This window comes from Sturnira hondurensis, unplaced genomic scaffold, assembly GCF_014824575.4.
Source record: "Sturnira hondurensis isolate 20B ecotype Veracruz unplaced genomic scaffold, ASM1482457v3 Scaffold0010428, whole genome shotgun sequence".
NCBI lineage: Eukaryota > Metazoa > Chordata > Mammalia > Chiroptera > Phyllostomidae > Sturnira > Sturnira hondurensis.
In genome coordinates, this window is record NW_028083059.1 from 5,917,820 (window position 1) to 5,928,485 (window position 10,666).

Sequence of the window (10,666 nt, forward strand, 5' to 3'; positions counted from 1 at the left end):
TTGATCACCTGAACTGGGTGCTCCAGGCATGTCCCCTGTGTGGGTTATGTGGGCCCTCCTGTTGTAACTGATTATCAGGACTCAACCCTGATCACATGAAGCAGAAATCTCAGTAGGGTTTGCTGCTTTCCAAGGTCTCACTTTCAATATGCTGCTTACTAAGCTCATTGTATCCTGTTCTGATGTTGTCTGAAGGTGGATGCTGTGTATTGGTTCTGGTTTCTTGGGAGGAGCTCTGGTGTAGGCCAATGTAAGATGCCATCTGTGACTGGGCCTCAGCAACCTGTTTGGAGAAGTCTCAATGTGGCTTCTTTTGTAAATCCTTGGTTATAAGACTTCTCTTCTGCTAGTCTTCAGTTGGTTGTTCAGGATGATTATTCTATAATTTAATTGTAATTCCAGTTAGGTCCTGGAGGAGGGGAGTGTAGCTTCTACCTGCTCTACCACCATATATATATATATATATATATATATATATATATATATATATATTTAGTTTTGATTTGCTTTTTCTTCTGTAGCTTCTTGAATTAAGTTTAAATGAACTGATTTTCAGTTTTTCCAATTTACAGACAATATTCTCTGACCACCATGGAATTAAAGTAGAAATTAGAAATAATTTTGAATTGAATTACAATAAAAACATACCAAAACTATCATCGCTACAATTCCTCTCTAAGCACTTGCATTAGATGCAGGAATATAATTTTTAATGTGTTATATAAAGTTTACCCAGAAAAAGTCCAGCCACTGTAACCATAACAAGAACAGTTTGTGCGATATCAATGTAACCTGGCAGCCAAGGAGAGTAGACTAGAATGCAAATGTGTGAACAATGACATCTTCACCATACTAGTCAGAGGGAGCAGTAGACACCATTCAGTGAGCATTTGTACTGTGTAGCCATCATATTCAAAATGACTGAGCAAGTAGAACAATGAATCTGCATCAAAGTTTGCATTAAGCTTGAACATTCCTTTGCAGAAACTATTTGGATGATTCAGAAGGCTTTCAGGGATGATGCAATGAATGCAGAAAAAAAGTGTGGCAAAAATGCTTCAAAGATGGTCAAGAATCTGTTGAAAGTGATCCACACTTGAATGCCTGCAACAAGCAGAACATCTGAGAATGTTGAACATGTATGGGCTGCAATCAACAAAGATTAGTGACTGACAGTGCAAGAACTAGAAGCTGATCTCGGGATTCCAAAAACTGTCCAAGATTCTGATGCAGCATCTTGGCATGTAACATGTCATGGAAAATTTTATTCTTTGGCTTTTGCTACCAGAGGAGAAGGAATATCATGTTGCAGTTGCTAATGACTTGATTCAAATAGCTACCAATCAACCAGATTTTCTCAAGAAAGTTATAACCAGAGATGAATCTCAAGTCTATGGCATGATCCAGAAATGAGGGCCTAGTCATCCCAATGCAAGTTGCCTGATTCTCCATGCCTGAAGATGGCATGAAAAGGTTGTAGCAAGATCAAGACTATGTTAAATGTGTTTTTTGATTGGGAAGATGCTGTCCATCATGAGTATACCCCTCCAGGCCTAACAATTAATAAAGAGTACTACCTTAGTGTTCTTCATCAGTTAAGACATGCAGTATGGTGAAAATGACCACAGCTGTGGGCAACTGGTGTTTGGCAGCTTCATCATGAAAACTCACCCACTCAGGCATCATGTCTCATGCAGTTTTTTGGTAAAACATCAAATCACTCAGGTAACTCAGACCCCTACTGCCCAGATTCAGTGCCCTGTGACATCTGGATTTTTCCAAAACTAAAATCACCTTTGAAAGGAAAGAGATTTCAGACTATCAATGAGATTTAGGAAAATATGATGGAGCAGCTGATGTTGAGTCCAGCAAAGGATTTTGCAAAGTGTTTTGAAGAGTGGAAGAGACACTGGCAGAATTGTGCGGTCCTAAGATATCTACTTTGAAGGGGATTAAGGCAGCATTGTCCTATGTACAATGTTTATTGTATCTTGTAATTTCTTCAATAAATGTCTCTATTTTTTATATTACATGGATGAATACTTTCTAGACAGTATTCAGTTAATGTATATATTTACATTTATTGCTTTATATATATAAACCAGAGTCACTTTTATTCACCTGCATATTTACTCCTCTGGAGTTTATAATTTCCTCCTATATTTATTTTTTAAAGATTTTATTTATTTATTTTTAGAGAGAGAGAAAGGGAAGGAGAAAGAGAGAGAGAAACATCAACATGTGGGTGGCCTCTTGTGTGCCCCTGACTGGGAACTGAACAGGCGACCCTTTGGTTTGCAGGCCCATGCTCAATCCACTGAGCTACACTAGCCAGGGCTCCTCATATATTTCTATGTTCCTTATAAAATTATTTTTCTACCTGTAGGAAGTCCATTTTGTTTTACAGAAGTGAGACTGTTGTTGACAAAATTGTTCATTTTATTCTTTGACTAAAACTATCTTTATCTTATTTTGAAGAATAATGTTTGTGTAGAAAACAAATTGGCAATTATTATTTTCAATACTTCAAAGGTGACATTTCATTGTGTTCTATCTTCCATCATTTCTGTTTAGAAGTTAGATGTCAGTCTTAGTGACTTTTTAAAGACATTGATATTAATTTTTTGTATGGTTTTCAGAAGATTTTATGACATACTTAGGTATGTTTTCCTTTGTTTATCTTCAACTTGGGGCTCACAAATTTCTTGAATCTCTCAGTTTACATATTTTACCAATTTTGGAAATTTTAAAAGTGTTTTTTCCCATTTTCTCTCTTTTTTAGAAAGAGATGTTAGATCTTTGGATAATCCTATAGATCTCTATTTGCTTTTTATTCTAATTATCTTTATATGCTTAATTTTCTATATTTGTATTTGACTTCTTGTTCAATTCACTTATCTTATATAATACTCTCTCCAGTCTACTCTTATAATCTACCCATTGAGTTCTTAATTTTAAATAGTGCTTTTTTCTCCTATACTGTTACTATGTTCATTTTTTCAGAATTCTCTAAATAAATTTTCATAATTTTTCTATTTTTTATCTTCTTCTCTAATTAATATATTAATCATAGTTGTTTCAAATACTTTGGCTTATAACCCTGATATCTAGATCTCATAATTTTCCATTCTTTTCCTCTTGATTGCCCATATTTTTCAAGTCTCTTTTGCATGTATCGTAAATTTGATTGTGTCCAAGACTGCACATAAAAAACAAAGATCTGAATGATGTTTTCTTCCACCAGAGAGGGTTTCTCCTTTCCTCTATAATGCAGTTCAAGTAAGAAGCTGATTATACTAGCCAAACAGAAATTGGTCTGAGTAGTAGATGGATGGTAGAGTCTCAGTCTACACATGTTTCAACCTTCTTCCTTGAGAAGGGTTATTTCAAGCTTTTTGACTGACAGCCAAGTTGGTCTCTTTTTCCTCAAACCTGAACCACTTCAGGATTTCTGCCTCTTTTGTTCATAAATTTCCAGACCAGTCTTCAGCCTCCCATTCCAAGCATCATAGTAACCTAGAAAATATCTTGATTGAAAAACTAATGGAGAACTTAACTGGCTCATTCCCCCTGGTGTATCTTTTATTTCACTTTGTCTTTTTGAAGCTTTCAGACTTCCTTCCCTATCTTCCTCCAGTGCTGCTGCAGATCTGTAGAACTGAACCAGTGTCTCATTCACATGTGGTCATTTAGCTTTGCATTTGAAGAAGCCCTTAGAAAGCTTTTGGTTTGTCTCTCCAGCCTCCTAGGACTGCTAAAACCACATTACTTCTTTCACTTTCTCCCCAGAAGTGGCTCAATGCCTAAATGAAAGTCAATCTGCAGGCCCAGTTGCGAATCAGTTACATTTCCCAAAGGGAAAAATTATTAGGATCTAGCAAATGTCCTCAAGATTAAAAAAAATTAGCTCACCTTAGTTATCCCCTCATCCTATGTTCTTTCTGTTCTTTCTCTAAGGCTAGATAGCTAGGTTCAAGGGAGTAAGGGGTGGGGGTGAACTGACTAGCTGGGGTTTAACTGGAACAAGACAAAGGCTTACAGAGATAAGGAAAATTAGCTTAATCCTTTTCTTATCATCCTATAGAAGTATTGTCTGTCACCTGCCAATACTTAACTAAAACTTTATTCTTATGTGTTCCTTCTCTACTCACTAAATCCAATGACCATTTTTCAAGTTTGGCTTTTCATTTACCCTCCTATAGGACTTAATCCAATGTCTCAAAGACATCATAATCTTACTTAGAAGGTATTACACCGTTTATTGGTCTTATGCAATTTTTAATGAAAAAATATATTTTACAGTCTTAGTCATATAGTTCATTAATCTTGATTAAGATTCATTTGCATACCCAAACAAAATACCTCATTACTATAGCTTATATTAAATTTAAATACTAAGTACTATAAGCATATTAGTCTATGAAGTCTGCATAAAGGTTAAAGTTACAAAAAAGAGGGCATGTATTACTGAGTTTTCTTTTAAAGAATCCAGAAATAATGACCAAAATGTTTCCAGCTTGTTAATGCACTTGCACTCTGAATCATGGTCATTAGTTTATGCTTGCTTTTTTCCAAAGGTATTTATTATCATAACATGCGACAAATTGAACTCACTCTGAAAAGTTAAAACCCTTTGGTCCTTTGACTACCAAAATTTAGCTTGTTCAGCACTTAGGGTTGTTGGCAACACTGAGGTGGCATTGGAAAGTGAAAGAAATTGCATGCCAGCTTCATTCATTTTGAGTGCTTTCAGCACTGGTTTACACAATGGAAAAATCTCAAGGACATTCCCTGTGTCTGTGTGTTTATAACGATTACACGAAAGTCAAGCACAACTCCAAGAAGTGAATCACGCTAAAATGCTTTGGAGTTAAAATACTGAGTATGTGGACATGTCAACTAAGGTTCCCTAATAGACTGGTACTTTTATGAAATGACTTGCAGATCAGGGCAGGGCCTTTGCCACATTATAAAGGTAATCTTGATCACATAGATGAGCCAAAGTACGGAGTTAATTTTAGATATAAATACATAGAGTAATATAGTAATTCACAAATTCATAAATTTGAGAATCAGTATTTTTTGCATTTGTAATATTATGAAATGGACATGTCATTAAAAATAAATGTTAGCCCTTTTTTCAGCCATTTTAAAGTCCACTTGGGGTGCACCATAAAATTTTTGGCCACGGCCCACAAAGATTATAATGGTCACGATTGTTGCCTATCTTTGGAACCTCACCTCTCCACAAAAGTTTTGCATTTAAGAGAATTTAAATTAATTGACATTCAAGAGGCATAATGTTGTTTTTTCTACCTAGAATTTATTTCTGCACTTTTCTTCTTAGGCAGTGAACCCAATTCAAATGTCCCTTTCTCTGTGATTCCTTCCCTGACCTCCCTAAATATAGTTACATAATTTCTTTTTCTTGCTCTTATAGTGTTTTATCTCTGCATGTATTACAACATCATCTCATTACCATCTCTTGTTTTTGCATCCTTCTATGGTAAGGAAAACATTCTAAATACATTGATATTCCTAATACCAGTATTCTACCTGAGATTTAGAAGCTATAATTAATAAGTATAATAGAAACAAAGAGAGAGACAGAGAGAGGGAAAAAAGATAGACTTTAAGCTTTAATTATGACAAAAAAATCCAAGACCTAATTTGCAATGAGTAAGTCCACAATATGAGCAAATAACCCTACATATCCAAACTTGAGGGATATAATACAGAAGGGAGTTTGCACATAATGTATAGGTTTATAATGTAATAACATCAGATGTAAAGATACAGCAACCTACATTTTGGTTTCACTATGTTTTACTTTGCCTTCCTCCAATTACACTTCATTTTCTGTCCTGTTCATTTCCTGTACAGAATTTGTTCTCTGTTTTAGTACTTTACTCATTATTCAGCTGGTTTCTCTGTTCAGTGCTGGCCACTGATATGGCCTATAGGTATTGTGGTATAAAATAATTCTCTATTTTCTTTATTATTTTAGGCTTTATAGATTTAAAATTAGAGTTGCTGACACATAAAATTGATATGGGTTGGTGACATACCAAATGCCAATTTTGTTCTCTGAGACAAAATCAGGAATTCATTAAAATCTGGACACAGTTTAGATATGCCCAAAGCTCAAAATAGTGTATTCTTCTATTCTATGATAGTTGCATGGTGCTTATGAGTCACAGAGTATTTACATGCAATATCCATTTAATTATTTACAATACCTTCCAGGTGGAGAATCTAAGGCTCTTACAAGGTAAACAATGGACACACAATTACTTAGCCAGCAGAGCCATATAGAGCTTAAAATCGTCTTCTGACTCCAAACCCTGTCCTTTTCGAAAAGGACTCATGGACAACATTGGGGTGGGGTATAAGGAGACTAAGTGATAATAGAAAAATTACAGTTTAAAAAAGCTTAATAAAATAAACTATACCATGGTTGTCCTCTTGACTTGCTTATTCCCTGGCCCCTTCTTGTTATGCCCCCAGAAGAGAGTTACTCTGAGTGCTATCTAACCACTTGCTCCTTTAAACTTTGATGCTGTATCTAAGCTTTTTTTTCATGCCTATGAAGAAACAAAGGAGTACATGTCAAAGTCTAGATGCCTGTACGAGACACAAGGGCTCGATGGATGAACTCCTTATTAAAATATACTTCAGCATTTACTGAGTTTAGGTCAATTAGCATGAATAAAGAATCCTATGTGGTGGTCATTGAAGTTGTTTACCAAATATTTCTAGTTCTCCTGAGAAATTTTTAGGGATATACTTCCTTTCCCTTGAAGTTGGGTGTGGCTATCTAAATGTTTTCAGCAATGACATGTGAACAAATGTGACGTGTGTCACTTCCAAAAGAAAGCTATAAAAATCAATGTGTGATCTGCCTTCTTTTCTTGTGCTCTCCCTCCCTCCTTTTTTCTTTCTTTATTTTTTAAATATTTTATTCATTTATTTTTAGACAGAAGGAAAGGGAGGGAGAAAGAGAGAGAGAGAAACATCAATGTGTGGTGGCCTTTCATTCGACCCCTACTGGGGACCTGGCCTGCAACCCAGGCATGTGCCCTGACTGGGAATCAATCCAGCAACCCTTTGGTTCACAGGCAGTTGCTCAATCCACTGAGCCACACCAGTCAGGGCCCTCCTTTTTTTTTTGTCTTGACAATCTGGCCACATGAACATGTAGCCTCTCCTACATGAGTCTATATGCCTATTTCCTGGCATAAGACATTGAACAGATCTCCCAGCTCTCTCCTGCAGAAGCCAACCTACAATGAACAGATAATTTGAGCAAATGTCTTAAACCTCCAAAATGTTGGAACTGTGTGTTACCAAGCATAACTTAGCCTATACTATTACATTTTTTAAATTTAATCTTCATTGTATTTTTCCATTACCATTTAGCTCCCTTATATCCTCCTCCCCCAGGCAATCACCACATTGTCATCCATGCCCACAAGTCCTTTTTCCTTTTTGCTCAATCCCTCCAGCACCTAGCCTTCCCCCAACCTTAGCTGTCATCCTGTTCTCCATCTCTGAGTCTGTCCCCATTTTCTTTGTTAGTTTAGTTTGTTCATTAGAATGTTATTCCAACTCAGTAGAATTGCCCCTTGGAGTAAGCCAATGAAGTCTTTTTGAATCTGCGAAATTTTAGTATGGACTGATCTTAATTAAGAATTTCTTCTTAATGTGCTGGCTTTGGCAGCACATACATAAAAATTAGAGTGATACAGAGAAGGTGAGCATGGCCCCTATTCAAAGATGATGTGCTAATTTTTGAAGCATTCCATATTTTTGACAAAATGGATGGATCTATCTACAGGGTATTGTGGTAAGTAAAATAAGCCAGACAGAGAAAGACAAACAGCATGTAATTTTATTTATATGTGAAATCTTTTTTTCTTTAATTCTTATTCAAGTACAGTTTTCTGTTTTATATTCCCTGCCCTGCCTCCCCCCCCAATGCTCCCCACCTCCCTCCCATTTCCACCCCCACCTTAATTATTGTCCATGTGTCCTTTATACTTATTAATGTGAGTCCATCCCTTTTCCCCTATGATTCTCTCCCCTTTCCTCTCTAGACCCTGTCAGCCTGCTCTGTATTTGAGTGTCATTGGTCATATTTTGCTTGCTTGTTCATTTTGTTGTTTAGATTCCTGTCAAAGGTGAGATCATATGGTATTTGTCTTTCACCACCTGGCTTATTTCACTCAACATAATGCTCTCCAGTTCCATCCATGATGTTGCAAAAGGTAGGAGCTCCTTCTTCCTTTCTGCAGCAGCATAGAATTCCATTGTGTAAATGTACCATAGCTTTTTGATCCAGTCATTTACCGATGGGCATCTAGGTTGCTTCCTATGCACCCCGATGTTCATAGCAGCACAATTTACGACAGCTAAGAGTTGGAAGCAACCTATATGTGAAGTATTAAGAGCAAAATAAATGAGTAAACAAAATAATAGAAACAGATTCACAGATATAGATCAGATGGTTACCAGAGTTGGAGGGGCTGCTGGAGGGGAGCTGAATGAAAAAGGTGAAGGGATTAAGAAGTACGAATTAGTAGTCACAAAATAGTCACAGAGATATAAAGCACAGAATGAGGAATAGAGTCAATAATATTGTAATAACTATGTACAGTGCCAGGTGGGTACTTGAAATATTGGGGGGACCATTTTGTAAAGCATATGATTATCTAACCACTATGCTATACAGTTGAAACTAATATAAAATAATATTGAATGTAAACTGTAATTGAAAACTAAAAAGCTAAAATAAATATATTTTTTCAAAAAGGAGTTTTCCTTAAGCTCATTATTTAAACATGCAAAGGCTCATTGGTATCCCATTGCTAATAAACTCTTTAATAAGTATGTCTGTCTATCACACTGAACAATAAACACGTGGAAGGAACAATTTTATGGATAGCCATCTGTCTAAGGGGATCTAAGAGGGGCAATAGGAATGTCTGCACTGAGAAACTTCTACTTTTCCTGCCCTCCCCTAGTCTTAACTGCTGCCAAAGGTCGCGGTTTGAAGACCAATTCTTCCTGGTGAGTCAAGCTAGACAATTCTTCCTTTACAGACTTCAGACAAGGACTAATCTTGGCAAACTCTCTAAGACAGACAGAGGCTGAGACACACTCAATTATTGCACCTTGATTCTCATCCAGCCTAAGAAGTTGGGTAGTTCATTTCACAGATTTCAGAGTCCCTTTGGGCTTTATTAGTCTCGACTAGCAGCCCCAGGCAAAAAAGATGCTTGCAGTGAATAATCTGAGAATTCACTAATGGACTAAGCAACTTCCAGTTCTGTCCATGGCTACCTCTCAGATCCAGCCAGCTCTGGCCAAATCCTGTCCACACATGTGCTGGCAAGTTTTTCTATCAAAGCCATGAAGGTTGTCTGAGCACAGCGAAGGGTAGAATTTAGCTCAAATCTGTGTATAAACTTAATATCCGTATTACAATTTTCATCTGAAATTCACCCTCATGAGTCAAGATCGAATTCCCAAATATGAAATTTGAGTAAACAGAAACTGGACACAGAGAGGTGTATCTATGTCCCCCAAGTCAGCATAAGCAAGGGTTCATCCAAACCCTGCCACAGGGGTTTTGCTCATCGCCAATCAATATGGGGTCATCGCACAACTTGAAATCTCCATTTTTTGGTTTGAATATATTTTTAATGCTAACTAACATCTTTTAATCAGTGTATAAGTTGTAATTAATATATTTTACACATATTTAAATATGGTTATCAGTTTTTAAATAAATGCTAAGGAAGATTACATTAAACTATGATTACACTCAATTAAATAAGCCAATACATGTCTCTATCAAAATTGTGATACAAACTCTAAAAACCTCAGGGACAGAATATTGCAGGAAAATGCAGAATGAGGATAATGGTAAGCAAACCCACAGGAATTACAGACTACCTCTCGGGCACTATCCCTTGCTAAATCACTGGAGATATACTGTTTCCATACTCTGGGAGAAAGAAAAAGACCAAACCACATTCATCATCCCTTACCAGGAAATAGCTGTGGAGGTTCTTTTACCTTGTGGCTGCATCACTTCTGCAAGAGCTGGGTATGTGGGTGGCACACATCAGGTCTGCTATTTTCCAAACAGGACCCTGGGCCTCCTGAAGTGTTACAGAGCCTTCTGGCTCTGTGGAGAGATGCAGGGCAGTTGGGTCTGTGTCTCCTGTTTATGCATTGGGATGAGGCTGCATGTGGCATAGAGGAAGCACCTGAGAACACATGCTTGGCATCTGTGGAGACCACTAGTATGTGAACCATTTATGTGAGAAGACTAATTCCAAAGGGAAGAGGAGTAACCATTTCCCCCCATTCATTTACCACAGCCACAACCCTCCACACAGCTGCTGCTCTGGGCTTGGGAGAGAGGAAAACAGAAGAGAAGCGGGACACTTTGCAGTGGTTTGGCTGCTTAGAAGTGGGCCGAGTGTAAGGAAAGCCACCAAATGAAGAGCCTAAGTTTGCTCTCCATACTCTCTGTATACCATTCGGCGTGGGCCATTAAGCTGCTGTGCTACCCCACCCAACACCACAAAGGCTGACTTCCTGTCCACACAAAACACTCTAGTGGAGGACACTCTCCAGGACAACTGTCCCTCCTGTG

General features: G+C 37.3%; 1 non-coding gene across 1 annotated transcript; it reads left to right on the top strand.

Annotated features, from left to right (window-relative positions):
* Window positions 1-7,704: 7,704 nt before the first annotated feature.
* On the top strand, window positions 7,705-7,811 carry LOC118995897 (U6 spliceosomal RNA). Its single transcript, XR_005068381.1, has one exon. It is a non-coding gene; the product is annotated as a U6 spliceosomal RNA (small nuclear RNA).
* The last annotated feature ends 2,855 nt before the right edge of the window (window positions 7,812-10,666 follow it).